Source organism: Muscardinus avellanarius (genome assembly GCF_963383645.1).
Source record: "Muscardinus avellanarius genome assembly, chromosome: X".
NCBI classification, from domain to species: domain Eukaryota; kingdom Metazoa; phylum Chordata; class Mammalia; order Rodentia; family Gliridae; genus Muscardinus; species Muscardinus avellanarius.
Window position 1 is genome coordinate 103002611 of NC_137792.1, and position 21869 is coordinate 103024479.

General features: G+C 41.5%; 1 protein-coding gene across 5 annotated transcripts in view; it reads right to left on the minus strand.

Annotated features, from left to right (window-relative positions):
* ARHGEF9 (Cdc42 guanine nucleotide exchange factor 9) overlaps window positions 1–21869 on the minus strand; it is a gene marked incomplete at both ends in the record, with an annotated part of 158874 nt that overhangs the window by 106045 nt on the left and 30960 nt on the right. The gene's annotated exons all lie outside the window — the stretch shown is intronic.

The following is a 21869-nucleotide window of genomic DNA, read 5'->3' on the forward strand; positions in this document are numbered from 1 at the left end:
ATAACACCACCTAGGACCATTTTCTTATTCATTCCAGGCAAATAGAAAGAAACATATTCTTTCTGTACCTCTTCCAAAGGAAGTTACAAGGTTATCTCAGCTATAATGGTGACCAAACAGATGAGAAAGGGGAGTTATTTGCTTGGTCTAGATCCTAGTAATAGATTCTGGTATGAAACCACAAGCATTAGACTAACTCAACCAAAAGTTTCTGATGTGAGTTCCACCTGCTACCTCAAAGTTGACAATGTTTAGAACTTGGTCTTGTTGAGGGACAGAACCCTTTATAGAAATGCAGCCAAAATGGGCCAAGGATTGTGCAGATGAGAAAAATATGTTTCTGGACCACCAGCCATTATCCTCTTGGCTAGAGAAGTCTTCCATACTACAGACGCTCCCAATCTGATGAATGTTAGCTTTTATCTTCAAACTGTTTTTGAAATAAGACTCATTGTCAAATTATTCCAAGACTGGTTTCTCTGAAGTACCTCTGACTCACAGGCCAGGAACAGAAAAACAAATACACCAGAATTTCTTATTGAGAGGTCCGCAGACCCTTGCTCAGAATCACTCCATCAGTTTTAACAAGTAGCCCCAGTGATTCTAATTAACATACCATATTGAGAGCAACTGTCTCAAACTTTCAGAGGCTAAAGAGTTTCCAGTAAAAATTTCTCCTTATTACACTGGGTCACTCATAAGAAATCAGAATCTCTGAAACTCTATCTCCAGGTTTCCTCTCATGTTAGGTCTCAGGACTAAGGAATGGAAGAGGGCTTTCCCAGTCAGCCTTAAGAAGTTATCTACATCTGCTCTGCTCCACCTACACCTTGTCCTGACCTTCAATGCTGAGGCCACCACTGGTCCTAATGGAAAGTCCTAGCAGCATCTCTCTATTCTAAAATCTAGGAGCAATTTTCTAGAAATGTATTCATTCTACCTAAAGTCGCCTCTAATATTCTGAAACAATTTGTTAATAAAAGAATGATGATGATGAAGAGGAAGAGAAGGAGGAGGAACATTGATGGATACAACCATGCCCTCTCCATGAGTTACTTAGTAAAAAAACAACAATAACAAAAAAGCATGACATACCAAGCTGAAGGTTACTCTAATGCTTACCTGTTTTTAGAGGCAACTTGGGACCTATACTCAACATGTTCCTGCCTATTTCATCAAGGCCTTTTCTTAGGCTTGGCGTTGACACTAAATTTCCAGGTGCCCACTAGGGTCCCTTGCTGCCTTCAGATTGTAATAGATGACAGATGGCCAAGGCAAACATAAAGAGGGCCAGCCGGGCTCAAAGAGCCCCAAGCTCCTGAGGTAACTTAGATTTATCCTGGGGCCTGTATCTGGGCTCTTCAATTTCTTCCTGTGGCTCCACTGGGACTAGTCCTGAGAGCTTAAATCCTTTTTTCTTTTCTTTTCCCTTTTTTTTGGTACTGGGGATTGAGCGCAGGGACATTTTACCACTGAGCTACACCATCAGCCCCCCCCCCTTTTTAAATTAATTTGAAATAGGATTTTCTCAGTGGTTGAAGCTGACTTTAAACCTGTGATCCTCCTGTCTTAGCTTCCCAAGCACTGGAATTATAGGCATAGGCATGTAGCACTGCAGCCACCCCCAGCAACCTAAATCTTTCCTGACTGTGACTTGAAGTCTGGCCTGGGAGTTTCCTGGGCAGAGATGGGGGTAGGACTTCTTTAGGTTTCCAGAAGGGTAGGAGGAAGGGGCTAGAACTACATGAAGAATCTGTCCTCCATGCCTCCCACATGCATAGTTCTATACTCATCAACACCACAGCCAGAGGGTGAGTGGGCAAGGCAAAGAGAAGAAGAGAAAGTCATTTTTTAATCCATTTGACAGATGTCGTGTTAAAATCTTGTAAGGGAAGGAGGCTGTAGGTGGGGGGAGGAGCACAGGAGGAGATAGGTTGGAACTATTGGTTCTAATGTCTAAATGTGGCCATCTGGTCTAAGGTGGCAAAAACATGAACAAGTGTTTAGTCATAAGCACTGTGACCTGCTCCTATATCTGGAGAATAGGAAGAAATATGTGTGTTTCACAAATTTGTGTGTTTCACAAATTTATATACATATATATTTCATTCAACTTAAACTACCTTCAAGTCTACTGAATTTGCCTACATAGGATACAGGTTTATGAAAGCTCCCCTTGGCATACATCTCCAAAGAGAACCTAAGTGTCTCCCAGGGAGTCATTATAGCCTAGAGACAAAATTTACATTTAAACAGCCCATCAAAATGTGGCAGATAATTTTGGTTCATTGATTTCCCTCTGCCTGTTGGCTCACTGCAAAAGACCAAGTGATGCCTGTATTTTCTGTCGGCAACCTTTTGGACTCAGGAATGGACCCTGTTTCTCTTAACAAAGTCTAGCACAGTCCTGGGTTGCCAGTGTCCAGACATTGGGTAAACAGTGGATGAGTGAATGTCAGGGGCTTTCAGTGAGCAATAACTGGTCAGGCCCCAGGGACTCAAACTGGCTAATCTGGCTTCCCCTCAGACCTTGTTGTTAAAGACTTAGAGGGATACAAAATTTAAACCTAGGCTTCCAGAGAAGACACAAGAGAAGCAAAATTAGACCCACCCTCAGGGCCCTGAAGGGATGGCACTAAGTCTCTGTCTGTAGGAAAGTGGTTGTGCTTGTAACAAAAGAACTTCAAGTAGGTCAGCCAAGCTTATGTAAGGGAGCGTCTGGCTGTCTGGGCTAGGTAGAGGATGTGGGGGTGGAGAAGGGAGGGGACCCAGGGCAGCTGATTGAGGGGAAATGTATCCAGTAAGGTGCCAGGGCTTGAACCTACTCTTCTTAATTCTGTCTGGGGCTCAAGAGCCTGAAAGGCAGTGGGTTTTTATACACAAGAGGTGATCAGGATTGGAGACTCTCAAGAGCTATCACAACTAGTCCATTCCACCATCTTACAGGTAGGAAAACTGAGGCTTCAATGAGAAAAGTCCCCTAAGGTGCCAATCTAGTCTGTAGCAGACCTAATATTAGAAACTAAGCCTATAGTCTTTTTAGAAGGGTGCCTATAAATTGTTCAAATATGCACCTCTACTGTTACACATAAAACAAATATTTGTTGTTCTTTTCATTAAAAAGTAGCTGTGTGAGATATTTTAATCTGCTTCACTATAATAACCATTTTACCATCTGTATGTATCCCATTACATCATATTGTTAACCTCAAATATACACAATACTATTTATTAACAAAAACAACAAGAAAAATACAAGAGTAGCCAGATAGGGTGGCAAGTTCAAGGCCTGCTTGAGCATCTTAGCTGAACTTGGTCACAAAGTAACAAAACAAAAAAAGCCAAAATGTAGCTAAGTGGCAGGGTACTAGCCTACCATGTGTGACACCCTGGTTTTTATCCCAAGTACTTCAATAAATAAATAAAAGTTTTAAAAAATGTTTCTACTATCTTGTACTCCATTAAGATGCATGACTATAATGCACCAATAAAAATTTTAAAAAGCTGGGTGTGGTGGCACACGCTTGTAATCCCAGCATTTGGGAGGCTGAGGCAGGAGGATAGTGGTTTGTGGACAGCCTCAGTTACTTAGTGAGGCCCTTTGTAACTCAGTAAGAACCTGTTTCAAAATAAAGAATAAAAAATAGGATTGGGGGTATAGCTCAGAGATAGACTGCCCCTGGGTTCCATACCCCAATCATCGCAAAAAACAGAGCAACTTAGTGGGACCCTGCCTGTTTTAAAATAAAAAATAAAGAGGGCTGGGGGTAGCCAGGCGTGGTGGTGCATGCTTGTAATTCCAGCATTTGGGAGGCTGAGACCAGAGGATCGGGGTTTGCGGACAACCTAAGCTACTTACTTAGTGAGGCCATTCACGGACAGCCTCAGCTACTTAGTGAGGCCCTTTGCAACTTAGTGAGACCCTGTTTCAAAATAAAGAGTAAAAAAAATAGGGCAGGAGGTGTAGCTCGGAGGTCAAATGCCCTTGGGTTCCATCTCCAGACCCACGCACAAAAAAATAGAGGGATGGGGGTATAGTTTGAAGATAGAATGCCTCTAGGTTCAATCCCTGGTATGAAAAAATTTAAAAATATTCATACAAATACAAATTTAAAGCCAATAAGATTAACAATTAAATGTGTAAATAATTTGTAATGTTATATCTGTGAGCCTCACTTTGAAGATCACTGTTTTAAGATATTTCTGATGTTCTTTCCTCCTACAGCTTTACAGGCCTTATCCCTTCAGTATTACAACCAGCTAGCTGGCCTCCTGTTCACAGATAGGACTCTTCTGGGGATTGAAGTAAGAAACTTCAGAGAAAAGGCTGAGTAAAGTCACTTCCAGAATCTTCCTTCTCACCAGCTATCTTTACATAGACATCTTGAATTAAAATTTGAACTCAATAGAGTAGAAAAAAAGGGTGGGAAAATTGGGCTCCAGCCTTGGCTTGGTTACTGACTTGCTATATAAACATGGGCAGCTCTTGCTCCTCTCTGAACTAGCTAAATTAGATTATGTTAATTGGAAAGTTAAGCTGAAGTTCTCTTTGTCCTATGCTGCTGCCTTACTTCTGAAAGCGGGTTTGGACAGTAGAGTGGAGGGCATGGAAAAAATGAAGTCAGGAGGGGAACGGGGTGGGATAAAAACAAATAAGACAAAAATAACTATTTTAAATTTTGCCATGGGGTAAACCTACCCAGAATAGAATCCCAGTACAGAGATGGATTTTAGGCTCCATGGCCAGAAGGAAGAACACTGTCTCCTCCCTCCCATTTCAGGTCACTGGTTTCAAGCTACTTAAAGTTAGTTTCTATCCCCAAATTAAGTAGCACCTCTTTCATCTGTTCAGCATATTATAGTTTTTAAGTTGCTTTCCCATTTTTAGCTCATTAGATCCTCCCAGGAATTCTGAGATAAGCAGAGTAAGTATGAGTTGTTCCATTCTAAAGATTAATAAATGAGGCCTGAAAAATGGGAAGTCACTTAGTTCTCTTTTGAGAAGCAGAGGCCAGAACAAAATTTGAATCTTCTGACTCATGGTCCAATGTTATATTCCTAATAAGTAAAAATGCCTCAGCCGGGCGTGGTAGAGCACTCTTGTAATCCCCGCGCTTGGGAGGCAGAGACAGGAGGTTCGCGCAGGTTCGAAGCCAGCCTCGCTGGTTTAAGAGACCCTGTCTCCAGATAAAAATATAAAAATAACTTTGGGAGTGTAGCCCGGAGGTAGAAGGTTTTCTAGGAACCCCAGTACCACCAAAAATAAAAAATGCCTAGCACTATTGAATGCTTGCTATTCGTAGAAGACAAATCTAAGTTTTTATGGATGAGGAAACCAAAGTTCAGGAGATGAAGTAATTGCTATGTGAAGTTCACAAAGAGCCAGAACCAGATCCCAGGCAGTTGTACTCTAGAAAAGAACCAAACCTCTGTTTAGGTTTCCAGTGCACATCCTCACATCCCTAAAAGATACAATCCAGTGAAGCTCAGTCAATCTCCAAGGTATAAGAAGGTGGACAACAGTGTGTATATTACCATAAAAGGGAAAAGGGGTAATATGTGGGTATTTGCTTATATAGCCATAGAATATTTTTCTGGAAGGACTCACTGGTTTCCTCTGTAGAGGGAAGCTGTGTGACTAAAGGGCAGGGTTGGGAGGGACACTTCTTACAGTGTACCATTTTGTACCTTTTAAATTTCAAACTGTGTGTTTCCTATTGAGAAATATAAAGTTAAAATGAGGTGTCTGGGGTCAAGAGAGCTGAGGAAATTGCATAGCTGCTTCTTGGTAGGGCTGCATGGTAGCTAACCCTTCCCTATCTACCTCTCTGAGCTCTCAAAAGTTGAAGAAAGAAATACCTCTCACTTTCATCCTCTAGGCTCCTCCTCCTACTTGCCCAGTTCTCTAGAAGGGCCTTACTATAGGCATTAGGCAGCTTTTAACAGCACAAGTGAAAAGAGCAACAGATAGGGTTAGGCTCCACCAGGTAATTAGTGGAAGACAGAAAAACAATGCATCGGCAGCTTGACAGATGAGACACAAAAGTCCTTTCCTGCCCAGTGCTTACCACCCAAGCTCTGACCTCCACACATTCTTCCACTTCCTCCCTCTCACCACTCTGTGGCAATGTGCTTACTGTCCTCTCTCTTGGGCTATTATAATGGCAGAAATAAGTAAACTAAACCCGGTATGGTGACAGATGCAAATGCTCCCAGTACTTTGGAGGTTGAGATAGGAGAATCACAGGTTTGAAGCCATCCCCAGCAATTTAGTGAAGCCCTCAGCAACTTAGTGAATCCCTTTCGAAATAAGGAGGACTGGGGGTATAACTCAGAGGTTGAATGCGGCTGGGTTCAATTCCCAGTATGGAAAAAAAATAGAAGAAAGAAGAGAAAGAAAGAAAGAAGCAAGTAAGTTAGAAAGGCTCTAGGAAATTTGGCCCAGGTCAAGTGTTTTTGATGTTCTAAGGGAGAAAAAGTAAGTCCAGCTGGGTTTTAATGTCCATATTAAAGTCAGATGAGAGCTCAGATGGTCTCTAGGGACTCTCTCAGCTCTGCTTCTTGGATTTCCACAATTTTATCCCTCAAGAGTTGGCAAAACCCTCCAAAGATCAAGGCCCTCGAACACGTTTTCTCAGATCCCTTCTGGCCCACCCCTTAGGCAGATCAGCCACACAGGGAGGGCTTCTGTACCTAGGAAGCTGTGAGAAGGTGGGGGTGGCCAAGGTGGATAAAGTGCCTCCAGGGATCTTCCTGAAGCTTAAACAGGCAGCACAATTCCCTCTCACAACAGCTTAACATCTCCAACGCTTCACTGCCTCCAATATGCAAGAGACGAGTGGGACGTGAGCTGCTGTAGGGAGGAAGGGCCAATCAGTGTGCCTCTCCTGGGTAAGTGAGGATGATGTTGGGCAAGGCCAACCCCCAGACAACCTTCTTATTCTTACTATGTCAGAGAAGATTAAATCTTTTATATATATTTACCTAAGCTGATACTTCCTTTAGTGCTAGAAGTCCTTGGGTGGCTGATTGGAGCTATAGAATACTTTGGTTTGGGAGTCTAAAGGTTTGGTTTGGGATTCGAAAATTCCAAATCAATCATTATCTAATCATGTGTCCTTGGATTAATTTCTTCCTTCTCTGAGCCTCAGTATCCCCACCTGTAAAATGGACACAATAATAGCTTAAAATAGTATGGGGCCAGGCAAGGTGAGAAATATATGTAATCCCAGTACTTAGGAGGCTGATGATTGCAGGTTCAAGGCCAGCCTCAGTAACTTAGAGATACCATTTCAAAATAAAAAATAAAGTAGTGCTGGAGGTGTAGAGCAGAGGTAGAATTCTCCTGGGTTGAATCCTCAGTGTAACACACACACACACACACACATACACACAGAGGAAGAGGTGGAGAAATAAAGTGAAGATAAACTTCTCAATTACTTCAAAACTACCTGTAATCACAATCTGGATGAAACCTTAACAGTCTAAACAGGAGCAACACGTGCTCCACTTTCTACATCCTTTGTCACAATGCATCCTTATATCCCCAAATACCACAAGAAATTATCAGTATGCCTTTTTTTTTTTTTTTTGGTGGTACTGGGGCTCCTGGAAGCCCTTCTACCTCCGGGCTACACTCCCAGACCTATTTTTACATTTTTATTTGGAAACAGGGTCTCCTAAACCAGCGTGCGCGGCTGGCTTCGAACCTGCGTGATCCTCCTGTCTCTGCCTCCCAAGTGCGGGGATTACAAGCGTGCGCCACCACGCCTGGCTGGTATGCCTATTTTATAGATCAGAAAACTGAGGCTCAGGAAAAATTTTCCCATAATGTCTGGGGGGTGGGGGAAACCTGAGCTGAATAGTCTAGTACCTTGCCCCTCATCTTTAACAAAGCAGAAGAAATGGCCAAGAGTATACACAATTAAATGACTTGCCCAGGACCAGCGCTGGCACCCCAGGCTGCTGGTACTAGGTACAGGTAGTCTGGTCTTGCTTTTCCCATTTTAGGAAGAAGTTCTTGCCCCTGATATCAATCTTTCTCTCATTGCCCAGGATTCCTGAGGAACTCAAGGAAGCTATTTGACCACCTAAATGCTACAAACCTGTTTTACTTCCCAGGTCTTATATGGCGCTGAAAAGCACCTGTATGGGTGGGGGTGGACCCAGCATGACTGTGACCAATTTGATCCCTAAAAATCCTTTCCCTTGGGCCACTTTTTGGCTTTTTCTTTCTATATTTTGATAGTGGTCAGACCCAATTGCTAGTGGGCATTAAAACCAGCTTGGGATAAGGGGGATACAGCCTTGTGGGTGGAGAAAAAGCAAATCTGCAAAACATTTTCTCAATTCAGCTTATCTCAGTCTTTGATATTATCTGAGGGTGACTCTGGCAGTTTTGCCAGTTGACCCAGATAGAAGTGAGGAACCTAACTGAGGCCTAACCAAAGAAGCAGAATAGCAATTGGAACTCATGATTTTTTTTTTTTTGGTGGTACTGGGGTTCCTGGAAGCCCTTCTACCTCCGGGCTACACTCCCAGACCTATTTTTATATCTTTGAAACAGGGTCTCCTAAGCCAGCGCGCGCAGCTGGCTTCGAACCTGCGCGATCCTCCTGTCTGCCTCCCAAGCGCCGGGATTACAAGCGTGCGCCACCACGCCCGGCGGAACTCATTAATTTTTTACTTCATTTTCAAAGATAAGAACTGATCATGAGGCTATTACAATCAACAGTAATCCAACTCTGAGGATGCTTCACAGGGACAGCCCTGGCATATCATGGATACCTATCAAACTGATATCCACCCTTTATCCAGACCCAGTCTAGAGCCCCCTCCTTCCAGCAGCAGCCTTTGGTACGAAGGGCCAGAGAGGCTTCCCCAGGACACCATGACCTGGTTTCTAGCATGAGGAAGTCTAAAAATAGCAGACCCTCATTAGTGGGGCCAGATGGCCCAGGCTTTTGTGCCTAGGGGCTGGGTTGTGGTCATTAAATATTTGGCTGGTCTCTCAGCCCACTACTAACCCAGGAGAGGCTGGGCCACTGCCCATTGGGATCTTCCTTAATACATCCTACCACTTTCCTCCCACCCATAATTTAGATGTCCTTGCTTTGGTTCAAATTGTTATTTCATTCTCAAGAAAAACAAGCTTTAATATTCAGTTACTTTAGGTTTTCTAGGGCACGGCTTCAGTCACTCAGTAATGGTTTATAAGTGGATTGGGGGATGAAAAGAGCAGGCTCAAGCTTTCTGCACTGATCAGTGCCAATTTGCTTTCTCCATTCTTCTGTATCTGCCTGTTAACTCACATCTGAGGACTCAGATCTGAGCCCTGTTTACCTTTTGGAGCCTGCTACGACACATACTATCTTTAGCATACATTTTTTATTGAGCTCACTGCCCCCTCAATCCTGATTTCAGAGATAAAGGAAAGAGGGTCAGAGCCAACTAATGGAGGCTCACTGGCTGGGGCCAGAGCCTTGTCATATCTACTTGGAAGCAAAGCACAGCTGGCTGGCTATAGGAGTAGGATGTGTTCTACATAGTGGTGTCCAGGGCATGTAGGCATTTCCATAGATACATTGAAATATGTCTCATGAGGGGAGTGTTGCTTGTCCAAGTAATGTCCCTTGGGAATGTGCCTCTTGGAGACAGGAAGACATTTCCTGTGGGTAAGAGTATATCTGAATGTGCAGCTCTGTCCCATGTGTATATGACTGTGTCTTAAGTGCATTTATGTGTGTACAAGAATACCTCATGTCCCTGTGCATACACCCTGCTTCTATTGAGAATGTTCAAGAGTGAGTGTGTCCATGCTTACATGAAAGTATGATCTTTGAGTGTCAATGCAAAAGCATGCCCCACCTGTGTATTCTCTGTGTATGTCTCACGTGTGTCTGAGTGTATTGTGTGTATCACATTGACTTACAGTGTGCGTGTGGGGGGGTGAAGGTCATGGAAGAAAATAAATGGAACTAATTTTACTCTGCAACAATTTGTTTCTAACAGCTTTTCTTCAATATTTTGAGTCATTCTGACTTAAGGTGAAGGCTCTGGGTGAGTCCCTGCATCTCCTTATTCCTCAATTTACCCAGAAGTACTGTGAAGGAATGGGTTCAATGTATGGGTTTCTTCTTCTTCTCATCTAGTGACTGCTCAGCTTAAGAACTATTGGTTAATTCTGGTTCACTGACCACTACCAGAAAGTATCAGTCTGACCAGGTATGGTGGTACATGCCTGTCTGTAATCCTATTACTTAGGAAGCTAAGAGAGGAGGAGTATAGTTTGGAGGCCACCTGCTTCAAAATAAAAAAAAATAAAAATGGCCGGGCGTGGTGGCGCACGCTTGTAATCCCCGCGCTTGGGAGGCAGAGACAGGAGGATCTCTCAGGTTCGAAGCCAGGCGCGTGTGCTGGTTTAAGAGACCCTGTTTCCAAATAAAAATACAAAATAGGTGTCTGGGAGTGTAGCCCGGAGGTAGAAGGGCTTCCAGGAACCCCAGTACCACAAAATAATAAATAAATAAATAAATAAATAAATAAATAAATATTACAAAAAATAAAAATGGCTGGAAGTATAGCTTGGAAATGGGATGCCTCTGGGTTTAATTCTCATTATCAAAAAGAAAGTATCAGTACATAGATACATACATGTGGATTAGCACTTGCAGATGGCTCATCCTGGCTAGGCCCCCTCTAGACATCAGAAAGCTACTAGTTGCCTCCCTATGCCTGCCAGTCATTCAACACTCATTTTTTTCCAGTAGCCTGAGCCAAATAAAACACAAAGAATAGACATATAGCCACCGGGCGTGGTGGCGCACGCTTGTAATCCCCGCGCTTGGGAGGCGGAGACAGAAGGATTGCGCTGGTTTGGAGCCAGCCTCGCTGGCGTATGAGACCCTGTTTCCAAAATATATATATATATATATATATATATATATATATATATATATGTGTGTGTGTGTGTGTGTGTGTGTGTGTGTGTGTGTGTATATATATATATATATATATATATATATATATATATATATATTAGGTCTGGGAGTGTAGCCCGGGCATATAAGGGCTTCCAGGAACCCCAGTACCAAAAAAAAAAAAAAAGAATAGACATATAACCTCAAAGACATATAATGTTCACCAAAGTCCATGCAAAGTATCAGGTGGTTTATTCACATCATTCCTCCTCATACTTTGCAATGACTGTGAGAACTGGTAAGGGAAAAGAACCAGCTTTTAAGGTCAAGGCCTACTCTTTAAGAATAAGACCAGATAAAGCCACAAAAAGAAAAAAAATCCAAACAAAACCAAGCACTAAATGCTTCAGAATTTAGGACTTATCACAGATCTAATAAATATATCTGAAGTGCTTATTAATGGTTCTATGTCAACCTTTCCAGAATTATATAACGACATCTTCCCAGTTCTCTCTGAAAGCTCAACGAACTTTTATAATAAAGAGAAGCAAAGTGCAGAAGGAATCTCTAGAATGAACTCCTTGCTCAAAGCTACTTGGTAATGGTGTCTTGGTAATATCTAACTCCATATGCTATGTTCTTCCTAGCACATCACTGTCTTTTAAGAGGCAGAACTGATTTGAATCAATGGAGGCAATTTTCTAGGCTTCAATTTCCTTAGTCACAAGATGAGGAGAATAATCTTGTCCTTGCCCACCTTGTAGGACCATGGAGAGAAGACTAATATGCTAGGAACAGAAAACTATATGATAATTATTATCTTCTTACCCGGGTCCGAGAACAGTAAGACATTTCTAAACAAAACGATGCAGATAAAGGCAAAGAGTATCAATTTGTTCTATGTAGGTCATTGGTCAAAAGCCTGTAATTTCTAAAAGAACTCTTAATCATATCATGAAAATCCAGTAATGCTCATCACAAATCCTAGCCAAGGACTTGGGGGCCAAGAACTGGTTTTTAACTGCCAAGCTCCTAGGTGGTTCTGGCTTGAGAAAGCACTAAATAAAAATACAATTAATTTTGGCTTTCTTCCAAGCTCCTATTTTAGCTTTGCAGGAGATAGAGACAAAGCTAGTTTGCTATTCATAGCAACATGTGTGTGGCTCCATGGGGAATGGAGCTAGGGGTAAATAAAAGAAAGCTCCTTATTAAAAACAAAATCCCAGCTTTCCACCCAAAGCATAGGCCAGGTCACAGGGCCTCTCTCCTTCCATGGGAGAGAAGTAAAAAGAGTCTCCTGTGTTTTGATGGAGAAAATTGAGGCACAATGGCAATAGGATTTTATCAAGGTCATCCAGTGACAGGCTTCATATTTTCATTTTATTTTTGTGGAGGGCCAACTGAACATCAGACCCTTTCACCATGGAAGTCAGGCATAGATTTCTACCTCATACTGTCAGAGATTATCAGCCCCAATTTACAGAAAAGGAGACCAAATCAGGGAGGCCGATATGCCCAAGGTCACAGAATTAAAAGTGATGTACACCCTTGGTTTTCCATCATGCTACACAGATTTCCCCAACCACTCCTGAAGGGCCAGAGCACACTTGTGTATCTCAGGGTCCAGAACTCACATTCTTATCAGGCAATGTTCTTTTTCTAGCGCTCTGCAAATGTAATGTTTCCTTGGGCAAGACTTTTTCCTTTCTGGGCTTTCTTTCCCAGCTTCCAAAATGAGAGGTTCAGACTCGAGTTCCTTTGGTAGAAAACAGAGCTATCTGGAATGACAATAAATAGCAGTGTAGCTTCCAGAGATTGAGTCTAGAAGACTAGACTGGAGGCAGCTGTGTGACAATGAGGGTTTTATTTATTTTTTCTTTTTTCTTGGTGGCACTTGAAGATTGAACCCAGGGGCACTCTACCCCTGAGGTACACTTCCAGCCATTTTTATTTTTTGTTTTGAAACAGGGTCTCACTAGGTTGTACAGAATCTCACTAAATTGTTGAGTTGAGTCTTGCCTCCAACCTATGATCCTCCTGTCTCAGCCTCCCAAGTCCTGGGATTACAGGCTTGTACCACCATAGCGACAAGTCAGTCTTTGAGCCTCATTTTTCTCATCTGTTAAAGGGAAGTAATCTCTTTCCTAACTATTTCACAGAGCCACAGATCAGATCAAGTGATTCAATGTATAAAACCCACTAAAAAGCATAAGACAATGTTAAAAATGGAGAGTTAAGAATTAAGTGAGTACCCATCAGCCCCAGCTGCTTTCCTCTAAATCCAAGAATAGTGTGTATGCAAGTTCTGTCCAATAAATCTTTGTGAGTCTTCCTGTGTAATTCAATCTGGATCTGTAAGATAAGTACCTTAGCTGGTTTAATGTTCCCAAAAAATTAATAAATCTACCACTCCCTTTGTGTCCTAAGCACAAAGCAGTCTCGTTATTTTGTCTTTGTACTGAGCCCTATACCTTGTTAGGCTTACTGAGCCTCTCCCAGAGACACCTGGCTCTTCCTGTGCCTATAGCCCAATACCAAAGCACCCGCTGCCCAGCCCTCTTGCCAGCCAGCATGGTTCACAGAGAGAGGAGGAAGGAAGAGAGTGGGTGGAGGAGAGGCTGTGGGAGGTTCGGCTAAAAGTAGCTGCTGCCTTTAGGCACCACACTCTGAGGGGGTGGGTTGGGTTCTTAGCACATCCTTCCTGCAGCCAGCTGGGCACGGAGATGCATGGTGTCCCCTCCTCTAATAAAGACAGGCAGGCTGAGAAATCAGCTGCCAGAGCCATTCCCGGAGCTGGCTATAGATGCACAGTGCTGGACTCCTCTGAGCCCTGAGGGTGGAAGGCTACTCAGCACAGGGCTGCATCCGCAGCTCTCTGCCTCTCAGGAGGCCCTGTATTCCCCCCTCCTCCGCCTCATCCCACTGCCTGACAGGCCTGCTCCCCTCCAGGAGGTTACATAATGCTCTTGTGCTTTGCTTTTAATTCTCCCAGCCTCTCCCCAGCTTGCTTTCTCCAATCAAACCAGAAAGAGTATTAAGGTCTCTGATCCACCCAAGAGAGAACAGAACCAGAACTCTAAGGAAGAGAGCAACTTATAGCGGATAAGAGCCTGATTGGAGAAGACAGGATCCCATCAGGCCCATCACTTCAACCTTGGACCCCTTTTCCCTTCTGTGCCTTACTTTTCTCACTTGAAAAAAGGGAGTGGGTGGGGGCAGTGTGCTTCAGACCCTGCGGGTACTTCAATCTCCTGGCCACTTAAAGGAAAGACCCACCTCCACTCCACAGCCCAGCCATGGGTGTCCTGTCTTTCAGGCAGTTTGCTTAAGCTTGGCAGAGCCATATATACCCTCTTCACTTCAGTTCCTCTAGTGACTAAATTCTGCATTGACAAGATGGTTGCCTGAAATTCAAACTCTGTCCTCTATCCCCCACCCAGACACATTTCAACCAGATATACTCTGTTTTTTTCCCCTGTTTTATGTAGATGTTTCTGCCCAAAAGTTCATTTGAGTTCTTCTCTTGAAACCAGTCCTCATTTTAGGAATATGGAAACTGAGATCCAAGTAGGTAGAGACTTGGTCAAGATCGAGCAGCAAGGGCTTCATTCCAGGGTCCTGGGGCCTTTTCCTGTGTTTTTCTTCCTACTGCAGGTCTGCCTTCTATATGCTGTCCTACTATGCATTCACAGCTTTCCCTCTTCACTGCTATTACTTCTTGGCCTTGGTGCTCAAAGCTCAAATGCTCAATCCCTGTCAGGGGCCTGCAACTAGCACAGAGGAGTGATAAAGTCAGGAAAGCTGAATTCAGACATATCTTCTTATTAACTTTTTTTCTTTCTCCAAGTTAGCCCCTTTGATCCTTTCTTCAAAGCTTCCTCCTGAGTACTGCTGCCAGTGGGACCTCTTTAATTCTCAAAGGGGTAGGACTGCATCCTGACCACAGAATCCACGGTGCGGGCCATATTGGTAGCACTGGAGGATGTGTGGCAAGGGTCCTGGATTTTAGATCATATACTATCACTTCCTACTGTATAATTGTGAGAAAGTCACTTATTCTCTGAACCTCACTTTTTTTCTTTTTTGAGGGGCACTGGGGATTGAACCCAGGGGTATTCTACCTCCGAGCTACATCCCCAGCTCTATTTTCAGTCTTTATTTTGAAACATGGTCTCACTGAGTTGCAGAGGGCCTCACTAAGTAGCTGAGGCTGTCCGCGAACTGCGATCCTCCTGTCTCAGCCTCCCAGGTACTGGGATTACAAGTGTGCGCCACCATGCCAAGCTTGAGCTTCAGTTTGTATTTTATTTTAGTGGTTCGAAGCAAACATCACTTTATTTGCTATTTCTGTCAATTCCAGCTTCAAATATCTCCTGTCATAGGAGGAGCTTCAGTTTTTTAAATGACTTTTAGTTTTGGGGAAGGAGCCAATGAAATAACAAGGAAACGTGTCAAACTTCTAATTAATAGTAATGGTAGTAAACTAAGTGTATTACTTCTTGAAATATTTCAGGAATGACTCTGGGCTGTCAAAGCATCCAGCCCCTTTACCTGCTAGGATTTCCCAGACCTATGAGACTGGCTCTATATCTATAAGAGGCAATTCTCAATTATTCATAAGACATTTCTCTTTAACAAATTGAATCCCAAACTGGCATGCTCTTGCTGCTTAACTCAGTATGTATCTCTTTTCCCTGTTTGGTAGTATAGAGCCAGAACCCTATATGGAAGGTAAAAGCCTGATTTGAGAAATTAGAATCTGAAACCCATCACTAAAGCACAGAAGGGAAAGGGGGTTCATGGTTTCAATGACAGACTTGCAATCCTGACTTCTCAAATCAAGCCCTTGCCCACTATAACATGCTACATTCTTCAGAGAAACCTATAATTTACCTGTTATAGGAGAAACCTAAGTCAAATATAATTAAGAAGGCAAATCTATTACCTCAAGTAACCACCCCGTGATTCTAAACCTATTAAAAGGAATCTTTGGATTACCTGCTTATTTGAATAATATCCATAATCACTTTGGTCATTAATATTAATCACCAAGTGAACACAGATTATAAGAGCAGGAAGGAATCTTTGAAGCCACTGAATCCACCTATCCTTATTTTGCAGATGAGGAAAACAAATTTTAGAAGAAAGAAGTAATTTATCTGAGGTCACCCAGCAAATGAGCACAATCTCTGCATCATTATAGAAAATGAGAAGGAATTGATTTTTTCCTGAAGGGCTCAAACCATCTCACAGCTGATTATACTTGTCCCTTGCATCTGTGGAAGATTGGCTCCAGAACTCCTTTTGAATACCAAAAACTATGGATGTTCAAGTCCATTATACAAAATGGTAATCCAGGTGCATTGCTATACACCTGTAATCTCAGCACTTGGGAAGCTAAGACAGAAAGGCCACAAGTTTCAAGGCCAGCTTCAGTAATTTATGCAGACCCTCAGCAACCGAGACCTGGTTTCAAAATTAAAAAATCAAAAAAAGGCTAGGGGTGTAGCTCAGAGGGAGAATACCCCTGGGTTCAGTCCCTGGTATCACAATGAAATAAAATAAATAAATGATGTAGTATCTGCATATATCCTACACACATTTCCCCCCATAGTTTATTTTTATTTTTAATTTTCATCTTTATTTCAGTACAAGGGATTGAACCCATGACCTAACATATGCTAAGTAAACACTATCCCACTGATCTATACCCACATTCTCATCTCCTATATACCACTAGATTATTTATAATAGTTAATACAATGTAAATGCTTGTAAATAGTTGTTATATTGCATTATTTGCATTTTTTTGTACTGGGGATTGAACTCAGGGGCATTTCCCTCTGAGCCATACCCCAGCCTATGTGTAATCCCAATATTAGGGAGGCTGAGACAGAAGAATCATTCATATGTATATTATTGCATTGGTTTTTTTCTAGTATTTTCTATCTGTTGATGTGGCAGAAACTGTGGCTACAGAGGGATAACAGTATTTTATATACAAATAGGTACCACAGTACTTGCTCCCTAGGGTTGACTCCTTTTTAGAGCAGAAACAACCCTCTAGAGCTCATCAAAGTTCTCACAACTCTTGGAATAAAATTCCACCATCTGCAAAGCCTGTCTATTCATGTACGTGATAAGCTTGACTCAGGCTGAGCTAGTATTTCCTTTGAACCATTCCATTGCAGTCATTCTCACCCCTGGATGAACATTTCCATCACCTCGGGGAGCTTTTAGAAAAAAAAAATATTGATGCCAGGGTCCCACCATGACTAATTCAATCAGATCTCCCCAAGAGATTCTAGGGATTGTTGTTAGTCTTGTTAACTCCCCAGGTGATTCCAATGTGCAGCCAGGGCAAAGAACCACTGGGTTAATGGAAACAATTCAGCCAAGCAACAAAGAAAACATGCAGTTTTCTGAATGCTTTGAGGACAAAACATATTGTTTTAAAGCTACATCCATCATGTCCTGCTAGTCAAAAAAGTAGAAAGAAAAGTGATATATAGAAACTGCAAATGTGTTACTGACCCTCAGCCAAATCCTGGACCCAGGTAAGAAACATCTGATTTGTGGGTACTGAAAGAAAATAGGGAGCTCTGGGGACTGCAACCAGATTTACCAGAAGTAAGATATCAAGTAACTTATACTTTTTTTTTTCTGATGAGACCATCAACTTGACAGAAGAACCTAGTATATCTTGGCTACTGTAAATCATGCCACAAATCCTATGTGATGTTATCCTCATTAACATATCGGTAGGAGAGATGATAGCACAGGCTGTTTGAGTCTGCACTGGATGATCAGCTACCTATGAAAATTAACAGGCTCCAACTCAAAGAGGTGATCTGTAGTGAGATGCCAAATGATCAAGCATTAACCTTATCATATTGAACATTTCTTTGAATCAACAACTTGGATGATATGTAGTTTTCAAATGAATGCTAAAAGAGATTGCTAATCTAATGTATGTTATGTAGAAGGATATTTTAAAACTCTATCAGGAAAGGACTTCCGGGAAGATGGCGACCGAGAAAAGCGGGGCTTAAGAGCCCCGCTAACAACCAATCTCCATTACCACAAAATCAGCGCCTTTCATAGCCAGAAAACACCATCATCAGAGAAACAAAAAAATCACCAGGCCCCAGAGAGAAAGCGGACTGAGAACAGAGCTCAGAGCCACAGAGGAGACACACCAGCCTCACGCCCGAGGACGCGGCAGCAGTGCCATACTGCCGGCGGCAGCGGCAAATTCACCGGACGGCTACAGCAAGCCGAGGTGAGCCGCTGCGGAACAGCCAGGCAGGATCTTTCGGCGCAGGAAGCATCTAAAGCTCCCAGTGGCTGAGCTCAGCACATGCTGCAGGAACTCAGAGTGGAAATCAAAACCAGAGAAGAAAAAATACGCCAGTCTCACGGCCGAGGGCGTGGCAGCGGCGCCATATTGCCACCGGCGGCAGCAGCAGTGAATTCACCAAGTCCAGTACAGCTACATCTGCGTACTCAAGAACAGTGAGTCAAATTGCGGGCAAAGAGGAGAAATCCCAGTACTGTACTCACTGGGACTTGACCCAGTGGGGGAGTGGTGGTGGCAGAGATATCACACCATAGGAGAACGTGCAACCTGGCACCCCCCATAGTCTAAAGCAGCCTCTATCAACTCCCTGGGTCGGAGACTCTGTGATACAACCCAGTAAAGGAGTAGTGGGGTCAGAGATACTACAGACTCGAGATCCAGAGCACCTTAAGTGAAGTCATAGTGACCCAAGGGAAGAACCCAGAGAAGGCACAAACTTCTGAAATCATGGGAAAGAGGAATAATACTGGAGCAATGAATGCCTACAACCCCACAACATCAGAACCCGATAAAACAGAAAATCAGAGATTTCTAGAAGATCAAATCAGGAAAATAACTGTAGAAATAATAGAGGTGCTTCAAAAAGAACTCAGAGAGAGCCGAAAAGAGATAAAGGATGCAATTAATGAAGTAAAGGCCTCAATTCAAAGCATGAACAACCGATTAGACCACATGGAGAACAGAATCTCACTCTTAGAAGATGATCATTCCAAAAATGAACGCATAGTTTCTAATCTAGAAAAAAATATCCGATAGCAGGAATCTGACATTGAAGAAATATGGGCCCATTTTAAGAGAGCTAACCTAAGAATAATTGGAATAGAGGAGGGAAAAGAAAGTGAAACCAAAGGGATCAACAATCTCTTCAAGGAAGTAATAGCAGAAAATTTTCCAAACATAGAGCAAGAGGTTGATACACAGGTCCAGGAAACTTATAGAACTCCCTTTAGACAGGATCGGAGAAGAGGATCCCTACGACACATAATTGTCAAAATGACCAATGTGGAAGCCAAGCAGAGAATCTTAAAGGCAACAAAAACAAAGGACCAAGTGACATTCAGAAGCAAACCAATTAGAATCACTCCAGACTTCCCAAACCAAGTCATGAGAGCCAGAAGGGCTTGGAGTAACATATTCCAAACTCTGAAAGAAAACAACTTCCAGCCAAAATTTTCCTACCCAGCAAAACTTTCTATCAAATTAGATGGAAAAATAAGAAGCTTCCATGACAAACAGAAACTGAAGATTTATGTCTTCAAAACCAGCGCTAGAGAAAATACTCAAAGAGATTAACTGCAAAGAAGAAATAGGTAACACACACCAGAAGCAGAGAAACAAGATTTTCCATCCAACAGACAACTAAGATTGGTTATCTGTGGAGATTCATTATTTATGTTAGTCTTTTACCTATCTCTAAATTGTATTGTTTGCCTTTATTATTGTTAATTTTTAGGATGTCTAGTTGGAATATTAATATACCTTCAGATATAGCATTTGGAAATATTTTATCCCATTCTATTAGTAACTTTTAACTCTGTTTACATTGTCTTTGGATATATAATATTTTTTTTATTTTTTTAGGGAGTTTGTATACTCTTCTGTTGCCTGTGCCATTGAAATCATATCCAAGAAATCACTGCCAATTTCAATGTTGTGAGGTTTTATGACCCAGATTTTCTCCTAAAAGTTTATAGTCTTAAGATTTATATTTAGGTCTTTTATCTATTTTGAGTTAATATTTGTATATGGGATTAGGTAGGGGTCCAATTTTATTCTTTTCCATGTAAGTATTATTTTTCAACAATATTTAGTTAAAAGATTATTATTTCCTCCACCAAATGTTCGTGGAAACCTTGTCAAATATAACTTGACAATATAGGGAAGAATTTAGCTGTAGGCTTTTATTTAACTCCAATGGTTTATATATCTGCCTTTAGAACAGTACTACACTTTTTCAATTATTGTAGCTTTATAGGGTTTGAAATCAGAAAATATATATCTTCTAGCTTTGTTCTTTTTCAAGATCGTTTTGGGTATCTAGAGTCCATATTCCATATTACGATAGATTTTTTTCTGAAAATTAAATATATAAATATATGATAGTTTCATCTAAAAAAATAGAAAATATATTCTCTGGTAAGAAAGAAAGCAAAAGGAAATATTGAAATGTTTTCATGTAATTTTAACTTTTCAACATTATTTAGTTAAAAGATTATTATTTCCTCCACCAAATATTCGTGGAAACCTTGTCAAATATAACTTGACAATATATGGAAGAATTTAGCTCTAGGCTCTTATTCAGCTCCAATAGTTTATATATCTGCCTTTAGAACAGTACTACACTGTTTCAATTATTACAGCTTTATATGGTTTGAAATCAGAAAATATACATCTCCTAACTTTGTTCTTTTTCGAGATCGTTTTGGGTATCTAGAATCCATATTCCATATTAGGATAGATTTTTTTCTGAAAAATAAATATATAAATATATGATAGTTTCACCTAAAATAAAAGAAAAAAATATTCTCTGGTAAGAAAGAAAGCAAAAAGAAATATTGAAATGTTATCTTTAAGTTATCAAAAGCTTGGTATCAGACAAATGAAACTGTTATGTGAGATTATCATTTTTAATTTTGGATAAATTGCTATAATACTAGATATCAACCACTAAGCCAAGCATGGGAAGGAGGGATGGGGAGGGAATGGGGTGGGGATCGGGTGGGGGCTGACTGGGCGATGTATGCATGTATGTCTACAAAAGTTTTCTTTGTATCCCACTATGATGTATGAATACAGTGCACCAATAAAAAATTAAAAAAAACTCTATCAGGCCAAAACAATACATAAATTAAATACAGTTTAACTGATAACAATCCTAGAAGCATGAAGAAAAATTAAAATTCATAAAAAACTAGAATAAGCCAGGCATGGTGGTGCACATCTGTAATATCAATACTTGGGAGCTGAGACAGGAGGATCACAGGTTTAAGGTTAGCCTCAACAAGTTAACAAGGCCGTTTTCAAAATAAAATATAAAAAAGGGCTAGATGGTAGCTTAGAGGTAGAATGCCCCTAGGTAATCAATCCCCTGTATAAAATTCTAAATTAGTTCAAAAGGTCAACTTTACCATAAAAGATTGGACCAGACAGGAAGGCATTTAAACCTACAAGTTCAAAAAACAAATGCAAACCATGTGTGGTGGCACATGTCTAGTAATCCCAGTACTTGAGAGTCTGGAAAGAGGATCGCAGATTCCAAGCCAGCTTCAGCAACTTAGCAATATCCTGTTTCAAAAAAAATAAAAAGAGCTGGGGGTATATTTCAGTGACACCTCCCCCTATTTCAATCCCCAGCCCCCACAAACACACCCCAAAGACCAAGACAGTGGATCTCAACCCTGACTAAATATTTTAATCAGTTTGGGGATCTTTAATTTAAAAAAAATGCTGCCTGAGACCTGACCCATGCCAATTAAATCAGAACCTCTCAGTGTGGCGATTTGACATAGGAATTTTAAAAACTCCCTAAGTGATCTGAATGTTCAGTAAGGTTAAGAACCAGTAGAAGGCTGATTATTAGACATTTCAAA